The sequence below is a fragment of the Coenobita brevimanus genome, chromosome 63 (genome assembly GCF_032717465.1).
Source record: "Coenobita brevimanus isolate Jiangsu-jjx chromosome 63, ASM3271746v2, whole genome shotgun sequence".
In the NCBI taxonomy this organism is placed as follows: domain Eukaryota; kingdom Metazoa; phylum Arthropoda; class Malacostraca; order Decapoda; family Coenobitidae; genus Coenobita; species Coenobita brevimanus.
Window position 1 is genome coordinate 37,941,457 of NC_137016.1, and position 14,537 is coordinate 37,955,993.

The 14,537-nt window shown below is 46.2% G+C and overlaps 1 protein-coding gene across 1 annotated transcript in view; it reads right to left on the bottom strand.

Annotated features, from left to right (window-relative positions):
• LOC145404428 (uncharacterized) overlaps positions 1–14,537 on the bottom strand; it is a 36,962-nt gene that overhangs the window by 8,274 nt on the left and 14,151 nt on the right. The gene's annotated exons all lie outside the window — the stretch shown is intronic.

Consider the following 14,537-nt stretch of genomic DNA (forward strand, 5'->3'; position numbering starts at 1 on the left):
ACGGGAAATGAGTCGCAAAAAGACGAAAATCTGAAGCAAGTAAAGGTTAAATAATTAGGAGAGGGAAGGATGAAAGAGGAGATGAAAGAGGGATGGAAGAATGAGGAAGGAGAGACGGCAGGGAGGAAGGAGAGAAGGAAGGGAGGAGAGAAAGGAAAGCTGGAGGGAGGGAGGGATGAGAGAAGACGAAGGAGGAACAGATGTGGAGGAAGGAGGGAAAAAGGATGGAGAGAAGACAGAAGGAGAGACGAAGGATGGATGGATGGATGGATGGATGGATGGAGGGAGGGAGGGAGGGAGGGAGGGAGGGAGGAAGGAAGGAAGGAAGGAAGGAAGGAAGGAAGTAGAAAATACAAATGAGGGAAAAATGAAAGAAGAAAATAAATGGAGAATGACGGATGAATGTAGAGAAAAAATGAGCGACTGAATGAAGAATGAATGACGGGAAGAAGAATGAAGAAGAAAAGAATGAATGAGTAAACGAATGACTGAAAAAATAAATGAATAAATGAATGAGAGGGGATGAATGAAGGAGAGTGGCCTGGGAAGACATGGGTGATTTGCATAATGAAAACGTGCCGCGTGGACCAGTATCAGACCCAGCCCTTACTAGCCCTTACCAGCCCTTACTAGCCCCTCACCAGCCCTTACTAGTCCCCACCAGCCCTTACTAGCCCCTAACTAGCCCCTCACCACCCCTTACTAGTCCCCACCAGCCCTTACTAGCCCCTCATCAGCCCTTACTAGCCCCTAACTAGCCCTTACTAGCCCCTCACCAGCCCTTACTAGCCCCTCACCAGCCCTTACTAGCCCCTCACCAGCCCTTACTAGCCCCCACCAGCCCTTACTAGCCCCCTACCAGCCCTTACTAGCCCCTCACCAGCCCTTACTAGTCCCCACCAGCCCTTACTAGCCCCACCAGCCCTTACTAGCCCCTCACCAGCCCTTACTAGCCCCCACCAGCCCTGACTAGCCCCCTACCAGCCCTGACTAGCCCCCTACCAGCCCTGACTAGCCCCTCACCAGCCCTTACTAGTCCCCACCAGCCCTTACTAGCCCCTCACCAGCCCTTACTAGCCCCTAACTAGCCCTTACTAGCCCCCACCAGCCCTTACTAGTCCCCATCAGCCCTTACTAGCCCCTCACCAGCCCTTACTAGCCCCTAACTAGCCCTTACTAGCCCCCACCAGCCCTTACTAGTCCCCATCAGCCCTTACTAACCCCTCACCAGCTCTTACTAGCCCCCACCAGCCCTTACCAACCCCTCACCAGCCCTTACTAGCCCCCACCAGCCCTTACTAGCCCCCACCAGCTCTTATTTGCCCCCCACCAGTCCTTACTAGTCCACACCAGCCCTTGCTAGCCCCCACCAGCCCTTACTAGCACCTCACAAGCCCTTACTAGCCCCTCAGCAGCCCTTACGAGCCCCCACCAGCCCTTACTAACTCTTACTAGCCCCTAACTAACCCTTACCAACCCCTTACTAGCCCTCATTTGCCCCCACCAACCCTTACTAGTCCCCACCCAGCCCTTATTTGCCCCCACCAGCCCTTACTAGCCCCCACCAGCCCTTACTAGCCCTTCCACCAGCCCTTACTAGCCCCCACCAGCCCTTACTTGCCCCCCACCAGCCCTTACTAGCCCCCATCAGCCCTTACTAGCCCCCCACCAGCCCTTACTAGCCCCCCACCAGCCCTTACTAGCCCCCATCAGCCCTTATTTGCCCCCACCAGCTCTTACTAGCCCCCATCAGCCCTTACTTGCCCCTCACCAGCCCTTACTAGCCCCCATCAGCCCTTACTAGCCCCCCACCAGCCCTTACTAGCCCCAACAGCCCTTATTTGCCTCCCACCAGCCCTCAGCGGCTCTTACTTGCCCGCAACAGCCCCTACCAGAACCATTAGCCCTCTTTTTTAATCTATACCAGCCCTACCGAGGGAGGGGAGGGGAGGGGAGGAGAGGGGGAGGGGAAGGGGAGGGGAGGGGAGGGGAAGGGGAGGGAGGGGAAGGGGAGGGAAGGGAAGGGAAGGGAAGGGGAGGGTGAGGAGAGAGGAGGAGGATAGTCAGGAAGGAGTGGTGTGACGAAGGGAGGGGGGAAGGGAGCGAGGAAGGGGGAGAGGAGGGAAGGAAGAGGGAGAAGTGGAGGGAAATAAGGGGAGACTGGAGACGAGGGAAAAAGGAAGGAGCGGACGGAAGGTCAGGAGGGAAGAAAGGAGGAAATGAAGGAAAGGAAGAAGGATGGAGGGAGGGAAGAAAAGAAGTAGAGGAAAGAAAGAAAGAAACAGGGGAGGGAAGGAAGGGGAAAGACAAGAGGGAGAGAAGGGAGGAAATGAAGAGGCGAAGGAGGGAATGAAGAATGAAGAAGTACAGGGAAGGAAGGAAGGAGGGTAGGAAGGAAGGAAGGAGGGAAGGAGGGAAAGGGAGAAGGAAAAGTAACGTTTGGAAAAGGGAAGAGAGGAGAGAAGAAAGACAGGAAACGAGAGGAGACAAGGACGGAAAATGGGAAAACATGAAGAAAAAAGACTGGAAAGAGAGAGAGAGAGAGAGAGAGAGAGAGAGAGAGGAGGAGAGGGGGAGGTAAAGAGGGAAATGGGTGAGGGAGATGGGAGGAGGGGAGGAAAGGAGAAACATCTGAATGGAGATTAGGCGGGGGGAATGATGGTTGAGGGTGGGAAGGAAGGAAGGAAGGAAGGAAAGAAGGAAGGAAGGCAGGCAGGAAGGAAGAAAGGAAGGGAGGGAATCAAGGCTCAAGGAAGGAAGAATGGAACGATAGAAGGGAAGGAAGAAAGGAAGGAAGGAGAGAACGATGGAAGAAGTGAATGCGGGAAGGAAGGAAGGAAGAAAAGGGAAAAATGACGAACGGGAGAGGGAAGGAAGACAAGAAAGAACGAAGGAAAGAAGGAAATATAAGGGGTTATGGAAGGGCAAAAAAGAATGAGGAAGAATGAAAAAGGAAAAAAGGAAGGAAGGAAAAAGGAAAAAAGGAAGGAAGGAAAAAGGAAAGACGGAGTGAAGGAAAATGAAGTACGGAACTATGAATCGAGGGAGATTATTGAGGAAGAAAAGGCAAAGGAAATTTTATGTAAGTGTATAATATAAGAAAGAAGGAGGTAAGGAAGGAAGAAATAAAAAAGAAGGAAGGAGAGAATAAGCAGGATGGAAGGAAGGAAGGAGGAGGGAAGAAGGAAAAAAGAATGGAAAAAAGGCTGTATGAAAAATGGGAATTCTCTCTCTCTCTCTCTCTCTCTCTCTAGCTTACAGGCTTAAGCTTACTATGGAAGGGAGGGATGATGGAGGTGGAGGAGGAGGAGGAGGAGGAGGAGAAGGAGGAGGAGGAGGGGAGAGAGAGAGAGATGCTGGTAAGGGGGAAGAGGTGGAATGAGCATGGTATGAATGGGGAGAGGGTGTTGGGTGAGGCAGGGTAAGGCAGGGCGAGGGAAGGTGGATGGGTGAGGCAGGGTGAGGTAGGTGGGGCAGAGTAAGGGAGGAAACGGAGGCATGGAGGCAGGGGAGGGAGGGAGGAAACGGAGGTATGGAGGCATGGGAGGAAGGGAGGGAGGAAACAGAGGCATGGAGGCAGAGGAGGGAGGAAACAGAGTCATGGAGGCAGGGGAGGGAGGTAGGGGGAGGCAGGGGAGGGTAAAAGGTTTTGCCTGTAATGCCAGACTAAAATCGTCTTCATTGTGAGCTGGTGACGGGGGGAGGGGAGGGGAGGGGAGAGATGAGGGAGGGAGGAGAGGGAAGGGAGTGTATGTGAGAGGGAGAGATGTTGAGGGGAGGGAAGGAAACAGTAAAGGGAGGGAAGGAAACAGTAAAGGGAGGGAAGGGGAGGGGGTGGAAAAGGGAAAGGGAGTTAGGAAGAAGGGAAGGGCTAGGGAGAAGTTGAGGAGGAGAGGGAAAAGGCTAGGGGAGGAGAGGAAGGGACGAGAAGGGAGGAGAGAGAGGAGAAAAATAGGGAGAACGGAAGAAATGGGGGGGGGGAGAGAGAGAGAGAGAGAGAGAAAGAGAATGTCAAATTACTGTACCAACTATAAACACCATCATCCATACCTAAGTGATGGGATTTAGTTAATGATAATAATGATGATGATTATGAAGATAACTATTAGTTTCTCTCTCTCTCTCTCTCTCTCACACACACACACACACACACACACACACACACACACACACACACACACACACACACACACACACACACACACACACACACACACACACACACACACACACACACACACCAAAAATAAAGCAATGTTAAAAATATGTACAGTTAAGTCTGTGATCGGCTTAACCCCCACTCACACACCTGTTAGGAAAGAAGCTTGGCAGACAGGCAGGGAGGGAAGAGAGATGGAGGGAGGGAGGGAAGGATGGATGGATGGAGGGAGGGTGGGAGAGAAGGAGGGAGGATGGCAAAGACAGAGATAGGATGGAAGGAAGGAGATGGGGTGGGTGGATGGATGGATGGATGGATGGATGGATGGATGGACGGACGGACGGACGGACGGACGGACGGATGGATGGATGGATGGATGGATGCATGAACGGAAGGAGGGAGGAAAGACAGAAGAAAGGAAAGAAGGAAGGAAGGAGAGGGGGGTGGGAAGGCATGGAGGGAGGGAGACAAAGAGAAAGGTAGGATGAGTAGAAAGGCTGAAAAAGCGAAAGAATGAAGGATGGAAAGAAAAGGAAGGAAGGAAGGAAGGAAAGAAAGAAGGAAAGGGGGTGGAAAAGCATGGAGGGAGGGTGACAAGGAAAAAGGGAAGATGAGTAGCAAGGCTGAGGGAGGGAAAGAAGGACGGATGGAAGGAAGAGGAAGGAAGGATGGCAGAGTCTGTAGGGTGCTCCAGACTATCCACTATCCCTCCCACTGACTATCCTTCCACTGTAATCTCTACCTATTCTTCAATCCTAATACTTCCCTCACAACAACTCTCAAATCATAGCATTTTCTTCCACGCTTGGCACATCCCGGACTCCACCTCTCCACCCCACGTTAATCCACCTTCCATCATCAACTTTCACATTCTATCCTGGCTTAACTTCAATCCATTCCAAGCCAAGCCAAGCCACTTTACACACATAATCCTCCTTCGCATCTGGCCTGCATTTTATCCTCAGAGCTTCAGTAACAAGACTTTTTACAAATAATGATTGCAGTCTACACACGATATTCTTTTGTTTTATTATTATTATTATTATTATTACTATTAGTAGTAGTAGTAGTAGTATCATTATTACTATTATTATTATTATTATTATCATTATTATTATTATTATTATTATTATTACGGTATATTACTATCATCATTATTATTATTATTATTATTACTACTACTATTATTATTATTATTATTTTATTATTGTCATTATCACTGTAATTATTATTATTATTATTATTACTGCTACCTCCATAAGATTTTATTCAATTCAGAATATACTTTTCAAACTAGTGACGTCATCATTTTTTTATTAACTCATTCATAAATAAAATATCATCAGAAGGTACCAAACGTAAAGATATAAATAAAAAAATAAATAAAGGGCGGCAGAATAAACAGCACTAATAAAGGCGTCACGGTATTTATGAGGTCAATTCTTCTCCCAGAATATTACACCTTCGTCTAGGCCTATCCCGCCTTCCCCTTCATATACACCTTATTTCACGTTAATGAGGCAGGTTACACACACACACACACACACACACACACACACACACACACACACACACACGTCTCTCTCTCTCTCTCTCTCTCTCACACACACACACACACACACACACACACACACACACACACACACACACACACACACTCCTATCTAAACTAATGTGTGTGTGTGTGTGTGTGTGTGTGTGTGTGTGTGTGTGTGTGTGTGTGTGAGAGAGAGAGAGAGAGAGAGAGAGAGAGAGAGAGAGAGAGAGAGAGCACTGCATTTATCACAGATCCAAACTACTGACACTAAAATCAACCCACAAGGAATCGTGCAATTGCCAAGACGGAAGGAAGGAAGGAAGGCAGGAAGGAGTTGATGAGGTTGCATTGGGCGTGTGGCAGGCAGGCATAAAAGTTACCATTAAAACTTGAGAGCTAAGTTCTGTAATTGAGTTTGTTAATTAGTTAGTGATTCTAATATTGGCTGCTGCAGGATCGGGCAGGTGGGTGAGGTGGCAGGTGGGGTAGGACGAATGCACTGTAATATTAACTACAGTTGATCTATTTTCTCCTGGCACACCCCTTACTCCTGTCAGGTAAGTTGGTGGCCAGGTGTAGTCAGACTGGAGCATCAATCTGACTACAGCAGTACCCAAGGAGACTCATTCTTACCTCATAACTAATGGTCGAATGGTTAAACAAAAGTGTGGAGGCCGTGAACAACACTCCACACCAAATAATATACCTGAATAAACTGTGAAATCCACATTTATGGGATGCCAAATATTAAGCGTTAGAAGGTTCTTTACAGTCGTTGTCAGATACAAATAATATAATAAAACCACCCTTTTTGTAGGGTCATCATTACCAATCTCATTCCACGCCACAACTGCAGCGAAGCATACGAACAAACTGTAAAATACATTTGTGGAGGGCGCCGACCACACAGTTGTGGAATGACAGTTTTTGCTTAAGCATATGATCATCTCTCTCTCTCTTTCTCTCTCTCTCTCTCTGACCAACTGCAGTCGTACAATCTATCTTAATTACCTTTCCAGCATATGTTCTCATTATCTGCAGTCTCTCTCTCCCTCTCTCTCTCTCTCTCAACACACACACACACACTCAACCCAAACTCAACCTACACCATACAACCATATTCTAAGTGTTTTTTTGTTTTTTTTACTGTATCTTCTTTGCCAAAACTCTTCCCACGAACCGCCCTATTAAAAGAAAAAAGAAAAAAAAAAAACTATGCCTTGGTTTGATGAAATTCTATGGGCCTTCGTTATGAGATACAAATGAGTCTCCTTGGTTACTAGTCAAATTAGCCCTCCATTCTGCCTATGCCTGACCACCAACTGAACCGAAAGGGGTTAAAAATCACTGTCAGGTTGGAGCAAACACACTATTGTTCTCTGCATCATAATTATTCTTTCTGGCGGTTCTCTTCAACTCTACCAACTGCATTCCTTCCTTCCATCCCTTTCCATCCTATCAACTATACTCTTTTCACTGCAACTTGACCTAAAAATGCCATCTCTCGTGAATGCTGAGCTGTAATACAAGACGAACACAAGAATATAGCGCTAGTCACGAAGATGTGCGATGGAAATAATATATAGCCGTAGTATTGGCTTCTCTACCACTGAGTTACGTGAAATAAGCTGCAAGAGGACAAAATTCTGGGCCAAGTTACAGTGAACGGAGTATAGCACCATATTCTAGTGTTAATGTGACAGTTCAATATTAAAGAAGACATGAAATTTTAGGCCAAGTTTAAGTGAAAAGAGCATAGCATCATATTCCAGTGTTAATCTATTGTTCCAGCTCAACATTCAAGATGGGGAGAAGACAATTTTAGGCCAAGTTAAAGTGAAGAGAGCAAAGATCCTCCATTCCATTCCTATCCTACTCCTTCCCCCTCATCAACTTCAACCTTCCATGTCTTCCTAATTTCCCTCAATCAATATCAATTACAGACTTTGCAATTCGTCTTCAGCGACATATTATTCCGATAATTTCCCTGTCAGTCTTACTCACTTCCGACTTCTCTCTCTCTCTCTCTCTCTCTCTTGCATTCGATCAGTCTCTTCCTTTCTTTCTTTTGCTCACTATAATTTCAGTACTTCACAATTCTCCCTCCCTCTCTCACTCTCTCTCTCTCTCTCTCTCAAGCAGGTCAGTCCATATCTTCCTCTGAACACTCCGAAGGGAAATAAAAAACAAAAAAGGGAGAAAATTTTGTAGAATAGTATGAATCTGGGCTTAAATAATTAGACATCTGGACACCCACTTAATTGTTTTCTTCAAACTGACAGAGAGAGAGAGAGAGAGAGAGAGAGAGAGAGAGGGAGAGAGAGTTGGGATAAGTCTAAGTGAGGAGGACAGTGAGAAAGTGAGAGAGTAAATGAGAGAGTGAGAGAGGGTAGTGCCATAACTCTCCCAGGAACAAGGTGTGAAATAGAACAAGAGGTGTGTGTGTGTGTGTGTGTGTGTGTGTGTGTGTGTGTGTGTGTGTGTGTGTGTGTGTGTGTGTGTGTGTGTGTGTGTGTGTGTGAGAAGGAGGAGGAGGAGGAGGAAGAGGAAAGGAAGGAGGCAGCGAGGAAGAGAGTGGGGGAGAAAGAAAAGTGAAAGAAATAAAGATGAAAGAGAAGAGACGAGGAGGCGTGGAAAGGAAATGAGAGAGAGAGAGAGAGAGAGAGAGAGAGAGAGAGAGAGAGAGAGAGAGAGAGGTGGATAAGGAAAAAGGAGATCAAGGAGAGAAAAATGGAGGGAAAAAGTACGAGGAAGACGGGCAGGGGGAGGGGAGGAGAGGGGAGGGGAGGGGAGGGGGAGGGAAGGATTAAGGAGAAAATGTATAGGGTAGTAAACGGAGGAGAGAGAGGAAGGATAGAGGGGGATGGGGAGGGGGAGGGGAAAAGGAAGGATGTGAGAGAGAAAGCGAGAGAGAGAGAGAGAGAGAGAGAGAGAGAGAGAGAGAGAGAGAGAGAGAGAGAAGAGAAGAGAAGAGAGAGAAGAGAAAAGTAAAAAGAAGAGATAACATTAGATAAGGGGAGGGGAGGGGAGGGGAGGGGAAGGGATAGGAGGGGAGGGGTGGGGGAGGGAGAAAATGAGGAGGGAAAGGTGAAATGAGGGAAGAATTATGAGACAAGGGGAGGGGGAGGAAGAGAAGGAGAAATATGTAAAGGGTTAACAAAATGATAAAGGGAGAAAAAGTGAATAAGGAAGAGAGAGAGAGAGAGAGAGAGAGAGAGAGAGAGAGAGAGAGACGGGTAATGCGAAAGGAAAAAGCCTGGTAATGGAAGAGGGAAGAAAGGGAGCTAGAGAGAGAGAGAGAGAGAGAAGGTGAGAGGTTAGGAGGGGAGAATGCGGAGGTAAGAAGAACTAGGGGAGGGAGACAGGTTGATGGGGCGTGTAACGAGGTGTTGGGGAGGGAAGGGGAGATGGGGAGGGGAAGGGTAGGAGGACGGAAAGTAATGAAAAGACAAGAGCAAAAAGATTATACGAGTGTACACATAGGGTACATACACATACATACATTGAGAGAGAGAGAGAGAGAGAGAGAGAGAGAAGGAAAGCTGGGGATGTAAAAAAAAAATTAAAAGGTCAAAGTTAGAAAAGAGAAGATAATAATGAAGTGAAATTTTAGACGTGAGCAGACGTAAGGAAAAGAAATTAAAAAATATATACATGTATAAAGTAGGAATAGGGGAGAGAAAAAGAGAGGGAGAAGAGGGTAGGAAAGTGCAGCGAACACAGAGATAAGGCAAACGATAGAGAGAGTGAAAGAGAGTGACGTTGTGAAAGAAAAGAGATGAGGAGGATGAGGAAAGAGGAAGAAAAGGAAAATAATGAAAGGGAAAATGCAAAAAAAAAAAAGACATTAAATTGGGAATGAAAGAAAACAAAGAAAGAAGGTAAATAAAAAAGATAAAAAGGAGGCTGTAAAGAAAAGAAAAAATATTTTTAGTTAAAATCGAGGAAAGATTTAAGAAAGAGGAGGAGGAAGGGGAGGAGGAGGAAGGGAGAGACGGAGTGAGGTGAGTGCAGGTAATGAAAGTAAATGAGAAAGTGATACAAAAAGTGAGAAAAGAGAGAAAAGAAGAGAGACAGGAGGAGGGGAGGAAGATGGGAGGTAATGAAACGAAACGACAGACAGTGAGGAGGAGAGGAAGGATGAGAAAAAAAAAAAGGAAAAATACGAGAGAGAGAGAGAGAGAGAGAGAGAGAGAGAGAGAGAGAGCGGGGTGGGGGGAGGAATGAGTGGGAGAGAAAGAAGAAATGGCAGAAAAAAGAAAATATACAACGTAAGAGATGGAGAGTGTGAAAAGAGAGGAATTAAAGATGGACCCAAAGAAATTAATATTATAGAGAAAAAGGAAGAATTTGATAAACGAGGAAGGAAAAAAGGAAGGGATACGAAGGGAAGCAATGAAGGAAAAAAGGAAGATATACGAAGGGAAGCAATGAAGGAAAAGGAAGGGATGGAAGAGGAGGGATATGGGGAAAGGGGAGGATGATACAGAAGGGGAGGGGTGGAAGGAAAGGGATAAGAGGGGAGGGGGAGGGAGAGAAGGGAGAAAAGGGAAGGGGGGAGGAACACGTCAACCTCTCCCCTTCTTATCATAGTTTTGACAGGCCTCCTCCTCCTCTTCTCTTACCCCCTCCTCCTCCTCCTTCTTCTTCTTCTCCCCCTTCCTTCTTTCCTTCCTTCCTTCATCCACCATTCCTTTCCTCTCCCTCCTATACCGTCCTTCTATAGTCGCCTACTATTTTTTCTTCTTTTCTCATTTTTCTTTCAGTCTTCCTCAGCCAATCTTAATATACCTATTTATTCTCTCTCTCTCTCTCTCTCTCTCTCTCTCTCTCTCTCTCTCTCTCTCTCTCACCATGGAGGGGACGCGTAACCAAACTTCTTAATGAAAAACTGTCTGGAATTCCTCAGTCTCCCTCGATACTTCAACACTCCCTCACCCTGCAGACATTTCTTCCAGCGTGCAGGCTCATTGGCTAGCTAAGTCCTAAGTTGGCTTGTTAGATTGAGTTAGGCTAGGTTAGTTTTGGCTTGTATAGTATAGGTTAGGTTAGGTTAGGTTAGGGTAGGGTAGGGTAGGTTAAGTTAGGTTAGGTTAAGTTAGGTTAGGGCAGGGTAGGTTATGGTAGGTTAGGTTAGGTTAGGTTAGGTTAGGGTAGGGTAGGGTAGGGTAGGGTAGGGTGGGTTAGGTTAGGTTAGGTTAGGGCAGGGTAGGTTATGGTAGGTTAGGTTAGGGTAGGATAGGGTAGGGTTGGATAGGGTGGGGTAGGGTAGGGTAGGATGGGTTAGGTTAGGTTATAAGGGGGTTTAGGTTAGGTAGGTTTTGGCTTGTTTAGGTTAGGTTAGTTTAGGTTAAATCATGTTAGCTTTGGGCAGGGTAAGTTAGGTTAAATTAGGTTAGGTTAGGTTACGCTAGGTCTGCTTAGGGGAAGTGGATCAGCTTAGAATTATGCCGTGGTGGTTAAGAGCGAAACACAGGTAGACTAAACTAACTGTGATATTCTAGATGGTCTTGCATACCAGAATAATTAATCGCCAAAAGACCTAAGTTAAGGATATGAGCACCATGGTTAAGCGCCTCTGTCTAACCATTTTTTTTTTTTTTTTTCAGTGTTCCAAAATTTCACATTCAGACCCAAAATTTTTCACTTTATCCCAAAATTTCCCACGCTATCCCAAAATTTTTCACGTTATCCCAAAATTTCCCAAGCTGTCCCAAAATTTCCCACGCCACACTAAAGCCACAGCATCCCACTATCTCCACCAGGTTAATTTCCGGATCACACCCCCATGAGAGAGAGAGAGAGAGAGAGAGAGAGAGAGATTCTTTTCCCAATATCACTACTGTATCCCTTCCATTTTTCCTTCTCTTCTTCCTTCGATTTTTCTTTCTTATATTCTCTCTCTCTCTCTCTCTCTCTCTCTCACACACACACACACACACACACACACACTCATACAAGCAGATCATGCCCACGCAGCTTTCTCCACTGTTTTATCAACTTAAGTTACTGTCCACCTCCATTATGTGAGCGAGAGAGAGAGAGAGAGAGAGAGAGAGAGAGAGAGAGAGCGAGCCGGGGGGTAGGGTAAGAGAAAAGGCTTTACAGAGACAGGGAGAGGGAGAGAAGGAGGGAGGAAGGGGGTGTCAAGAGCGTGTTGATAAGCCCCTGCTCTCTCTCTCTCTCTCTCGTGTACTTAAATCTTTCCTTTTCTTCTGCTCTCTTTCTCTTTCTCTCCTGTATTTTAATCTTTCCTTTTCTTCTGCTGATTCTCTCTCTCTCTCTCTCTCCCCCCGAGGTGAGAGAGCCCCAGGGGAAGGGCACTCACCCTGATTGTTCCTCCCTCACCCACCACCTCTCTATCTATCCATTACCCCTGCTATCTATCTAATTATCAATCTATCTATCTATTACATATACCTGGGTAATTATCCACCAGTCTATCTATCTGTTTATACATCTATGACCTATGTAATATCCATTTGTAATTCCTTTATGTATCTGCTATTTCTATCTCTCCTTTCTTCCTTTATCCTAATCTTTTCCTATCTTCTGTTGATCTCTCTCTCTCTCTCTCTCTGAATACCCCTACCCTTCAGCCATAAGGTAACTCTTAAACTGAATAAAACAACACAGCGCTAGGGAGAAGAAAAGACACATCCCTAGGCGTCAGGAATTAAGGAAGTTAGGGTTCAGGTGGAGCCAGGTGGATGGGGAGGATCGAGAAGTTGATGGAGTGTGGATAGGGGGAGAAGAAGGGGGAGACCGAGGAGGTGAAAGGATAGAAGGAGAGGAAGACCGAGAAGGAGGTGGAAGGATAAAAGGAGAGGAAGACCGAGAAGGAGGGGGAAGGATAAAAGGAGAGGAAGACCGAGAAGGAGGTGGAAGGATAAAAGGAGAGGAAGACCGAGGAGGTGGAAGGATAAAAGAAGAGGAAGACCGAGAAGGAGGGGGAAGGATAAAAGGAGAGGAAGACCGAGAAGGAGGTGGAAGGATAAAAGGAGAGGAAGACCGAGGAGGTGGAAGGATAAAAGGAGAGGAAGACCGAGAAGGAGGGGGAAGGATAAAAGGAGAGGAAGACCGAGAAGGAGGTGGAAGGATAAAAGAAGAGGAAGACCGAGGAGGTGGAAGGATAAAAGGAGAGGAAGACCGAGAAGGAGGTGGAAGGATAAAAGGAGAGGAAGACCGAGGAGGTGGAAGGATAAAAGAAGAGGAAGACCGAGAAGGAGGGGGAAGGATAAAAGGAGAGGAAGACCGAGAAGGAGGTGGAAGGATAAAAGAAGAGGAAGACCGAGAAGGAGGGGGAAGGATAAAAGGAGAAGACCGAGAAGGAGGGGGAAGGATAAAAGGAGAGGAAGACCGAGGAGGAGGGGGAAGGATAAAAGGAGAGGAAGACCGAGGAGGAGGTGGAAGGATAAAAGGAGAGGAAGACCGAGAAGGAGGGGGAAGGATAAAAGGAGAGGAAGACCGAGAAGGTGGAAGGATAAAAGAAGAGGAAGACCGAGAAGGAGGGGGAAGGAAAAATTGAAGGAGTATATGTCTGTGTTCTGGCCCAAGCTCATCTCAACTTGAACCCAGTGGACTGCAGGCTGAAAATTCCCACTTCCTGTAGCTCATCTTCCTTCTTTCGGGGGATAGTGGGGGAGGCGAAGGACGTCTGTACACCCACGACGCTCCACCGCCCAATTATATCGGTGCCACCACATGAAGGCGTCCCATTCCAGCGCCAGAACGGGTGTAAATTAAAGATTGAGATGGGAGGAGAAACTCATCCAATAACTGCTCCCACCTCCTCCTCCTCCATTCCTCAGTTTTTCCTCACTCCTCTTTATGCCTCCATGCCCTCTCTTCCCCTTCCCTCTCCCTCTCTCCCCTTTTCCTCTTTTCCCTCCTCTTCCTCAATTCATCCTCCTACCTTCCCATTCCACACTTGCTTCTTCCCTCCCTCCCTTTCCTCTCTTCTTCCACCTCCTCTTCTCTGTAGTAGTAACACTCATACCTCCCCCTCCCCTCCCTTTCTCTCCCTCTCTTCATTTTTCCCTCCCTTCTCTTTTTTCTTCCATTCCTCCATTTCCCCTCCCTCTCCCTTCCTCATCTGATCGCCATTTTCTCCTTCCACATCATTTATCTGCTTTTTTTTCGGACTTTTGTCTCTTTTTGCCGGCATTCCCGACGCGTATCTTTTATTGCTTTGTTTCTCCTATTATTATTATTATTATTATTATTATTATTATTATTATCATTATTATTATTATTACTATTACTACTACTACTACTACTACTACTACTGCAACTGCTACCACCATTATTACTACTACTCCGACGACTATTATTATTACTACTACTACTACTACTTCTATTTTATTATTATTTTTATTATTATTGTTGCTATTACCAATTATTATGAGTGTACAAACCGTTATAATCATTAATGACATCGCTGAACAAACTGCCATATTGACATTGCTATTAACAAGCACACACATTCCCACACACTCCAACAGACACGTACACACATGCCCGGAACATATTCATAAACACGTACACATATTCACACACATTCACAGATAAACGTGCACAAATGCATTCACACACACACACACACACACACACACACACACACACACACACACACACACACACACACACACATTCCCGTAATAAAACGAAAACATACATACATACGCTCATACACACATACCAACATCCCAACTAGCCATACATAAACGTACATAAGCAAATTAGTACACATACACATTCCCAGCTAGTCACACACACACGTGTACATAAATAAGAACCACACATACACACATGAACGTACACAGATGCATACTCTTAAAT